We start from the raw sequence: 10,335 nt of genomic DNA on the forward strand, positions 1-10,335 counted from the left end.
AGCATTTGTGCACCGCCGCCGTCAGTGTCAGCCAGTTTGCCGTGGCATACGGAGCTCCATCGCAGTCTTTAACACTGGTAGCATGCCGCGACAGCGTGGACGTGAACCGTATGTGCAGTTGACGGACTTTGAGCGAGGGCGTATAGTGGGCATGCGGGAGGCCGGGTGGACGTACCGCCGAATTGCTCAACACGTGGGGCGTGAGGTCTCCACAGTACATCGATGTTGTCGCCAGTGGTCGGCGGAAGGTGCACGTGCCCGTCGACCTGGGACCGGACCGCAGCGACGCACGGATGCACGCCAAGACCGTAGGATCCTACGCAGTGCCGTAGGGGACCGCACCGCCACTTCCCAGCAAATTAGGGACACTGTTGCTCCTGGGGTATCGGCGAGGACCATTCGCAACCGTCTCCATGAAGCTGGGCTACGGTCCCGCACACCGTTTGGCCGTCTTCCGCTGACGCCCCAACATCGTGCAGCCCGCCTCCAGTGGTGTCGCGACAGGCGTGAATGGAGGGACGAATGGAGACGTGTCGTCTTCAGCGATGAGAGTCGCTTCTGCCTTGGTGCCAATGATGGTCGTATGCGTGTTTGGCGCCGTGCAGGTGAGCGCCACAATCAGGACTGCATACGACCGAGGCACACAGGGCCAACACCCGGCATCATGGTGTGGGGAGCGATCTCCTACACTGGCCGTACACCACTGGTGATCGTCGAGGGGACACTGAATAGTGCACGGTACATCCAAACCGTCATCGAACCCATCGTTCTACCATTCCTAGACCGGCAAGGGAACTTGCTGTTCCAACAGGACAATGCACGTCCGCATGTATCCCGTGCCACCCAACGTGCTCTAGAAGGTGTAAGTCAAGTACCCTGGCCAGCGAGATCTCCGGATCTGTCCCCCATTGGGCATGTTTGGGACTGGATGAAGCGTCGTCTCACCCGGTCTGCACGTCCAGCACGAACGCTGGTCCAACTGGGGCGCCAGGTGGAAATGGCATGGCAAGCCGTTCCACAGGACTACATCCAGCATCTCTACGATCGTCTCCATGGGAGAATAGCAGCCTGCATTGCTGCGAAAGGTGGATATACACTGTACTAGTGCCGACATTGTGCATGCTCTGTTGCCTGTGTCTATGTGCCTGTGGTTCTGTCAGTGTGATCATATGATGTATCTGACCCCAGGAATGTGTCAATAAAGTTTCCCCTTCCTGGGACAATGAATTCACGGTGTTCTTATTTCAATTTCCAGGAGTGTAGATTAAACGAAATAAGTCTAAATTATAATCTAAAGATATGAACAACAAAAACAAAAAGAATTGCTTTGTTTAGGAAAATAACCCGTGAGGACTAAGATAATTAAAAACAGGTGTTCCATTTCTAGAATCTAAGATGTAATATAACTTCTGAAGTAGAGAGGGAGAGAGAGAGATACATAAGAAAATTGATAGCTATGAAGTGCCAAATAAATTGGTATAGGCATGCTAATAAAAAAATAGAGATATGTAAACAGGCAGAATACGGCGCTGCCAACAAGTGTCTGGTGCAGTTGCTAGATCGGTTACTGCTGCTAGAATGGCAGGTTATCAAGATTTAAGTGAGTTTGACGTAGTGTTATAGTCGGCGCACGATCGATGGGACATACCATCACCGAGGTAGCGATGAAGTGGCGACTTTCCCGTAAGACCATTTCACAAGTGTACCGTGAATATTAGGAATCCAGTAAAACAGCAAATCTGCGGTAGCGCTGTGTCAGGAAAGAGATCTTGCATGAACGGGACCAACGACGACTGAAGAAAATCGTTCAACGTGACAGAAATGCAGCACTTCCGCAAACTGCAGCAGATTTCAGTGCTGAGTCATCAACAAGTGTCAGTGTGCGAACCATACCATTCAACGAAACATCATCGATATGGGCTTTCGGAGCCGAAGGCCCACACGTCTACCCTTGATGACTGAACGACACAAAGTTTTACGCCTCGCCTGGGCCCGTCAACACCGACATTAGACTGTTGATGACTAGAAACGTGTTGCCTGGTCGGAGGAGTCTCGTTTCAAATTGTATCTAGCGGGTGGATCTGTAGGGGCATGGAGGCAACCTCATGAATCAATGGACCCAGCATGTCAGCAGGGGACTGTTCAAGCTGGTAGAGGCTCTGTAATGGTGTGGAGCGTGTGCAGTTGGAGTGATATGGGACCCACGATACGTCTGGATACGGCTCTGGCAGGTGACGCGTACGTAAGCATCCTCTTTGATCACCTGCATCCGTTCATGTCCATTGTACATTTCGACGGACTTGGGCAATTCCAGCAGGACAATGCGACACTCCACTCGTCCAGAATTGCTACAGAGTGGCTCCAGGAACACTCTTTTGATTTTAAACACTTCCGCTGGCCACCAAACTAACCAGACATGAACATTATGGATCATAGCTGGGATCCCTTGCAATCTACTGCTCAGAAGGGATCTCCACACTCTCGTACTCTTACAGATTTATGGACAGCCCTGCAGGATTCATGGTGTCAGTTCCCTGCAGCACTACTTCAGACGTTAGTCGAGTCTATGCGACGTCGTGTTGCGTAACTTACGTGTGCTCGCGGTTGCCCTACACGGCATTGGACAAGTTACCAGCTTCTTTGGCTCGTCAGTGTATATGCCACGACAAGAAGAACATCTAAGGCTAAAACGAGAAGAGAAAACCCAAATGAAGTTTTATGAAGTCATGGCACTGCCCACAGTACTATATACAGCAGGAAGCTGGACGTTAAGGTGAAAAAACCTAAGTGAACTTGAAACATCAAGAATGAAGTTCCTTAGATCTGTTAAAGTCTGCACAAGAGAAGGCAGAATAAGAAATTGAAGAATGAGGGAGCAGTCATTAACTAAAAAAGTAATCCAACGAAAACAGAATTGGAAGGAGCATGTATTGCGGACGTCATCTGAGAGAATCCCTCGACAAGCAGTGAAATCGTATTGGAAGGAGTGTGAAAAGACCGAGGAAGAGATGGCCTGAACAGGCCAAAATGCCTATTCTTGGATTGACACAAGAATTAGAAAGGCGTTAACTGTTTTCTAATTTATAACTATCGTGTATGAAGTGAAAACTGTATTATTGCAAGTTAAATCCTCTGGAGATACCTTAATCTACAGGGCGACACACATTTGCAATATAAATAGAGTGAAGCATTGAAAAGGCGTTTCAGTTTATAAAACAAAGGTTTATACACTTGCTGCGGAAAATGGCCACACCAACAAAAATTACGTGTAAATTTTATCACGTACTCTTCCTGCTACTCTGCGTAAGCATTAAAAGTAAAACGTCATTATTTGCTATCTTTTTTATATTGCAATTTTAATGACCAGCAACGTATTTTACGCAGATGAATTCGTTATTGTCAACAGAACAAGTAATCTTAGCTCAAACGGTTAAAGCAACGTAAAATTAAGGTACATGCTTCTGAATGTATTGTGGGGCGCACGGATACCGGACAGCTGACTTAGAAATATTATATTGTATGCCTGTGTTCTTTTTTACGATGAACTCTGCAATGTCCTTCAAACAAGCATGTGTATGTGAATGCATTGCCCAAAAATCACAGGTACTACAATACATTTTTTGAAGCCAAAACAAGAGAGCGACAGTAATTAAAAGTCTTATTCTGTGCAGGAATCACAATTGTGCGAGCACAGGACGTAGATACATGCACATGGTGACATCTGAAAGTTTGGGTTAGTCCTGGAGGCCGGATGGCCGAGGCGGCTGTAAGTAGGCTGTTTAGGTTTTTATGTTGGTAACGCCACGTAGGCTCTGTATGAAAATCACTGACTGTGCTGTGTGCAGTCTGTGGCTGGTTGGACTCATTGTTGGAATATTCGCTTGTGTAGCGTTGGGCAGTTGGATGTGAACCGCGCGTAGCGTTGGGCACTTGTAGGTGAGCCGCCAGCAGTGGTAGATGTGGGGAGAGAGATGTCAGAGTTTTGAGAGCGGACGATCTAGACGTGTGTCCGTCAGAAAAAGGAAATTTGTAATACTGGATGTCATGAACTGATATATATAGTTTTATATACTTAATTAATACACAGGTTTTCCTTGTCTTCAGCTTCTTTAGTTATTACTCATTATAACACAAATGATGAAGGCCATTTCTGGGATTTATAATAAATGATCAGAAAAGTTACACAGGGTTTTAAAGAAAAGTGGCCCTTACCTGATCCGTTTTCATTTAAACTTGCAGCTTGCAGACTGTATAAAAACAATGTTACATTTGTTACCTGATATAATTTCTCCACAGTGAAGACAAGAGAACCATGGATTCTACATGCGGATCTCCCTTCAACACACAAAACTCGTGCGTACATGGCCACACTACAGTTGCTGGGGCAGCTAATACATCAGATTATTCTCTTTCAGCTTATGGATGATTTTTTAAAATTTCATTATGCAATGCATTTTGTATTGGCATTGCATCATGAAATATATATATATATATATATATATATATATATATAATGACTTTTGAGCACTATTAAGGTAAATACATTGTTTGTTCTCCATCAAAATCTTTCATTTGCTAACTATGCCTATCAGTAGTTAATGCCTTCAGTAGTTACAATCTTTTGTTTAGCTGGCAGTATCAGCGCTCGCTGTATTGCAGTAGTTCGAATAACGAAGATTTTTGTGAGGTATGTGATTCATGAAGGGTATAGGTTACTGTTAATCAGGGCCATTCTTTTGTAGGGATTATTGAATGTCAGAATGCGTTGCGCTAAAAATATTCTGTGTTAGTTTAGTGCTGATCAGAATAAGTAAAGAGAGAAATGTCTGAGTATGTTCAGTTTTGCTCAGCTGTTTGAAAATCAAATAACGTAAGAGTTTTTCCAGGAGTGTCATTCATAATTTTTCAAAGTGGACGTTTCACGGTTAAGGCGATCACTCGCGTAAAGCGGGAAATCTGGATCGTGTCCTGGTCCAGCACAAATTTTCACTGTCGACAATAAATTGTGCAGCTGGATTCTGATGATATTCGCAATTGCAAATAGATTTATTGTCTTGGCAATGTCTTAGATGTGGCCAATAGGGGGTTTCACCCTAGGATGGCGAACCGGTCCACCTACCAGCAAAGGAACAATATTAACGGTCTAAGTTCGTAGGCATGAACGGACAATGTCATTATGAATAAGATAATAACGTCATGTATTAGATCGCGTCATTATAAAATACTACAGCGACTAAACTAGCGACGTTTCGACCGACTGTGCAGGGGCAGGGCGGTTAACTGTACTGCCGACGTTTCGATCTACTTTGCAGCTGTCATCTTCAGGCGGTTAGCTGCCCTGAAGAGAACTCCTACAAATTCGGTCGAAACATCGGAAATTCAGTTGCTTTAGTCTTCTGTAAAGACGCGGTCTAATACACAGAATTATTTTATTTAAGATGTGAATGGTGTTTACAAGATATCTTGCAGGCATACCTTCTGGAGGTGGAGGTGTCTTGGGCGGCGTGATCTCTGCGACGACGGCGAAGGCGGCCTGCTTGCCGCGGCCGGGCGCGGCCGGCGTGAGGCGGTAGGCGTGCGAGGTGGGCGGCGGGGGCGGCGCGGGCGGCAGCGGCGGCAGCACAGTGAAGGCGTCGCGCTCCACGTGGGGGCGGCGCGGCAGCTGCGCCGGCACGCCCACCGGCACCGACGGCAGCCGCGGGTCGGCGGGCATCGCAGCTGCGGGCGCGGGCGGCTCCTAACAGGCGCGAGGCCTGCGCACACACACGCACGTCTGCTGGCAACCTGAGGCTCCTTGCACTCATGCACAACTTATCATTCCCATCCCCCTTGCTTTCACAGGGACTTATCTTCCCCCTAAGAGACAGCCTACACACTGATGCGACAAAAGGCATGCCGGCCGGTGTGGCAGAGCGGTTCTAGGCTCTTCAGTCTGGAACCGCGCGACCGCTACTGTTGCAGGTTAGAATCCCGCCTCGCGCATGGATGTGTGTGATGTCCTTAGGTTAGTTAGGTTTAAGTAGTTCTAAGTTCTAGGTGACTGATGACCTCAGATTGAGGTCATCAGTTGCTGTTTTGGAGAGCGCGCCGCAGCGCGTAGTGTGAAGCAGTCGCCCTCCGTTTCTGGCGGTGGCGCCGCTGTGGCGTTCGCAGCTTTGGTGTCTCCCTCTGGTGGGAAAGGGGAATGGTTGCCTGTTCACGTGCATTTAAGGGGCGCTATGAGCTCGCCAGCCTGTCAGTCTGGGTCAGTCTCTCGTCCCCAGTTTGCTACTCTGTCTCTAGTCCGCATTTGTTAGGCAGTTAGTGTCTCTCTGTCGTTCGGAGTGCTAGTATGTCTGTCGTTCGGATCAACCTTTAAAGCCGGCAAAATGAGAGTCTTTCCACTCCGCCAGTTAGAGAACTCAGCGGGTGGTCGCCCGGGCGTGATTGGTGATATGTTGTTTGATTTACTCTTGTTAAATTCTAGTTGTTTTCTTGGTGAGGTCACCAGCCGTTTTGCTTTGGGGTCGTGCCACCATTCTTCTCCGTTTGCCCACCCGCGGGAAGGTGTTTGTTTATAAATTGGGTGGTCCGTTTTTCCCTTGTGGAGTAGGGGCGGGTTAGAGCAATCTGCGGTTCGGGTTGTTCGGTAATTTCCCTATCAATCTACCGTACGTTAGTAGCTGCCTCTGTCATGTTTGTCGGATTTGGTGTGTTAACGAATTTCCTGTATCTGAGTCTGCGCGTTAGGTCGCCAGTCTGCTCGAGTTTTCTCAGGCAATGGTCATTGGCGGTTGGATCGATCAGTTGGTCGGTTGCGCACTGACACACAAGATGACTTGTCCGTCTTGAGCGTCGGCGCATGTGAGGTCGCCACGTGAGTCCAGTGGGCCGCGGCGTATAGTGAGGGGTAGTGACTTCGCGGCCGACACGAGAGCAACAGGAGTCAACCCACGACATCAGTCTGGCCGGTGCGAGCTGCGACGCCGTGAGCCGGGAGATCGGCGCGCCTTCCTGCGTCTGTTGAAGCGGCTGGCAGTGGACGGTTCGGGAGAGCGATTTGGGGGTGCTGCGCCAGGTCTTCTCGAGAAATCGAAGTTTATTAGAAGATAAGTGATTGGTCATATGTTGTTTGATTTACTCTTGTTGAATTCTACTTGTTTTCTTGGTGAGGTCACCAGCCGTCCCACCATTCTTCTCCGTTTGCCCACCCGCGGGAAGGTGTTTGTTTATAAATTGGATGGTCCGTTTTTCCTTTGTGGAGTAGGGGCAGTTTAGAGCAATCTGCGGTTCGGGTTGTTCGGTAATTTCCCTATCAATCTACCGTACGTTAGTAGCTGCCTCTGTCGTGTTTGTCGGATTTGGTGTGTTAACGAATTTATTGCTTGGAGTGTAACAGCCTAATACCTGAAATATGTTTTGATCTTTGGAAACTTTGATATTATTGCCTATGATCTTGTGAGGCGGTATCTGTGTACTGTAGGGCATCTTAACTATTGTTTGGCCAACCTTGTAGAATTTTATAAATGATTGCAGTTCATGGGCTTTATTTAAATGACCATTTTAGTATATAAAGTTGCCACCCTTTCACCGTAAGACTTTTCCTAAAATTTAAATCAAGTTGCACCTTTGGTGGCAAGGTTAATATTTTAATTGTTAGTGTTTTGTACCATTTCCATCCCCCCTACGGGGGGCTGCATAGTTTGTGTGCTTGTGTAAATTGTTAAAACTCTTAGTTTAAAGCTATCTGGTGTGTTGCAGATTTGCACCAGTGTAGTTTTTCAGAGGCTGTTATGAGCGGTCGTAACTACGGCCGTGTCAAAAGGGAGCGGCAAGGTTCTCTGCCTGAAAGCTCATACAGTCAAAACTTGTTTCTTTCTGCCTCTGAATAAATTGTAACTTTGACATTTATAGGGTGCTTTCTGATTATAATTTTAAATCTGTTTCTTTTAAAAAATGCTTTTAGGCACTATTAAAGTGAATAAAATTCCCATTTGTTAAAAGGAATTTGGTTATGATTTCATCAGTTACTCCCTGGCAACTACTTCCATGCTTACATAGTGTGATTAAATGTGTTAATGTTCTTGATGAATTGCTAGTAAATAAAATAAACTCTTAAGAAAATTCTTTGAAAATAAATCACGATTCACAGTTGTTAAGTCTCATAGTGCTCAGAGCCATTTGAACCATTTTCGACAACAGGCATGGCGTAGCACATATGCCGACGGCGGTAGTATCGCGTGCACAAGGTATAAAAGGGCAAGGCACAGGCGGAGCTGTCATTTGCGGTTATGTGATTCATGTGAAAAGTTGTCCGATGCGATTATGGCCACACGACGAGAACGCGGAATGGTAGTTGGAGCTAGAAGCATGGGACAGTCCATTACGGAAATCGTTATGGAATTTAGTATTCTGGGATCCACAGTGTCAAGAGGGTGCCGAGAATACCAAATTTCGGGCATTACCTGTCGCCATAGACAACGCAGTGGCTGACGGCCTTCACTTAACGATTAAGAGCAGCGGCGTTTGCATAGAGTTGTTAGTGCTAACAGACAAGTAAAACTGTGTGAAATAACCGCAGAATTCAATGTCGGACTTGCGACTGGCTTTAATGGGCAATGGCAGCAGATAACCGACTCGAGGGCCTTTGTTAACAGCACGACAATCCCAGCAGTGCCTCACCTGGGCTCTGACCATATCGGTTGGACCCTAGATAAATGGACAGACGGGTCCTGATGGTTGGTAAGAGCTAATGGTAGAGTTCCGGTGTGGCACAGACCGCCCGAAGTTATGGAGCCAAGGTGTGAACGAGGCATTGTGCAAGCTGGTGAAGGCCCCATAAGTTAGGGTTGATCTGTGTTTACGTGGAATGGACTAGACCCAGCTGAATCGATCATTGACTGGAAATGGTTATAGTCGCCTACTTGGAGACCACTTTCAGCCATTCGTGGACTTCATGTTCATAAACAACGATGGAATTTTTATGGATGACAATGCTCCATGGCATTGGGCTACAATTGCTCGTGATTGGTTTGAAGAATATTCTGGACAATTCGAGCTAATGTTTTGGCCGGCCCGATCGCCTGACATGAATCCCGTCGAACATTTGTGGGACGTAATCGAGAGGTCAGATCAAGCACAAAATCCTTCATCGGTAACACTTTCGAAGCTATTGCCGGATATAGAGGCAGCATGGCTCAACTTCTAACGGCTTGCGAGTTTCTGTACTACGCCGGTCAAAAAGAAGTCACATGCGATATTAGGAGGTCACATGCCGCAAAGCACACTGTCTGATGAAAAGTATCCAAAGATCCTTATGTAATGAGGAGCTGATGATCACTGGACGTCACTACAGGCGGAACCACCAATATAAAATAAAAGAAAGCGGGGAGTATTTTGCTGTCATTAGAGAAACAAACAGCAGAGTGGGTAGCTCAACAGACTTCAGTGATTTCGAATGTGGACTAGTCACTGGATGTCACCTGAGTAATATGTCTCTCAGGCACATGTCGACACTTCAAAAGCTGTCCCAGTCGACTGTTGGTGATATTATTGTGAACTGGAAACGTGAAAGAAGACTCAAGATAAACCAAGATCAGGCAGACCTCATGACGGAGGGGGCAGGAAATAATCGGGAGGAATCACTGCTTACTTTCAAAGTGGTACCAGCTGTCCAGCTAGTAAAATGGCTGAGCATACGCAGTTAGTGTGAAGGGCGACGAAACCAGTTATTTTTTGTGATGACTCATGCTCTGTCCTGTGGGAATAGGATGTAAGGTGTGGCTACAGCATTATATACTACGTGCATTAGAGGAACAGTTCGAAGAAGATGCTTGATTATACAACAAGATAATGCATCCTGTCATAAGGCAACACCTGTGAGGTAATGATTGGTAAACAATATGATTCCTGAGATAGCCTGGCCTGCCTAACGTCCCGACCTGAACCCAATGGTACGTCTTTGGGATGATTAGAACATCGACTTCGTTCCATACCTCCAGTCTAGTTTCGGCTCTTGAGGAAGACTGGACTGACTTTCCTACACAGACATTCAGTTACGTTATTAGAAGTGCCCCCAGCAGAGTTGAACCCGTCATAAAGGAGAAGGTTAGAGTACTCCATTTCAATGTACGCTAGTAGCTGATCGGATACATGTGATCAGATAGTGTACATTCCATAGATGAATTAAGCAAATAATAGACAACAGCCTGAAACGTGGAGCAGAAGTACCTTGTAAAGCAATTGAACATGCTGTGCATAAAGTTTGTCGAAGTTAAAAACCTTTCTACTCTTTTTAGTTGCCTATTTTACTTTGGTAATCATCGTTGCTAATCAGTCTCATGGCCACTAATAGAA

This window comes from Schistocerca americana, chromosome 5 (genome assembly GCF_021461395.2).
Source record: "Schistocerca americana isolate TAMUIC-IGC-003095 chromosome 5, iqSchAmer2.1, whole genome shotgun sequence".
NCBI lineage: Eukaryota > Metazoa > Arthropoda > Insecta > Orthoptera > Acrididae > Schistocerca > Schistocerca americana.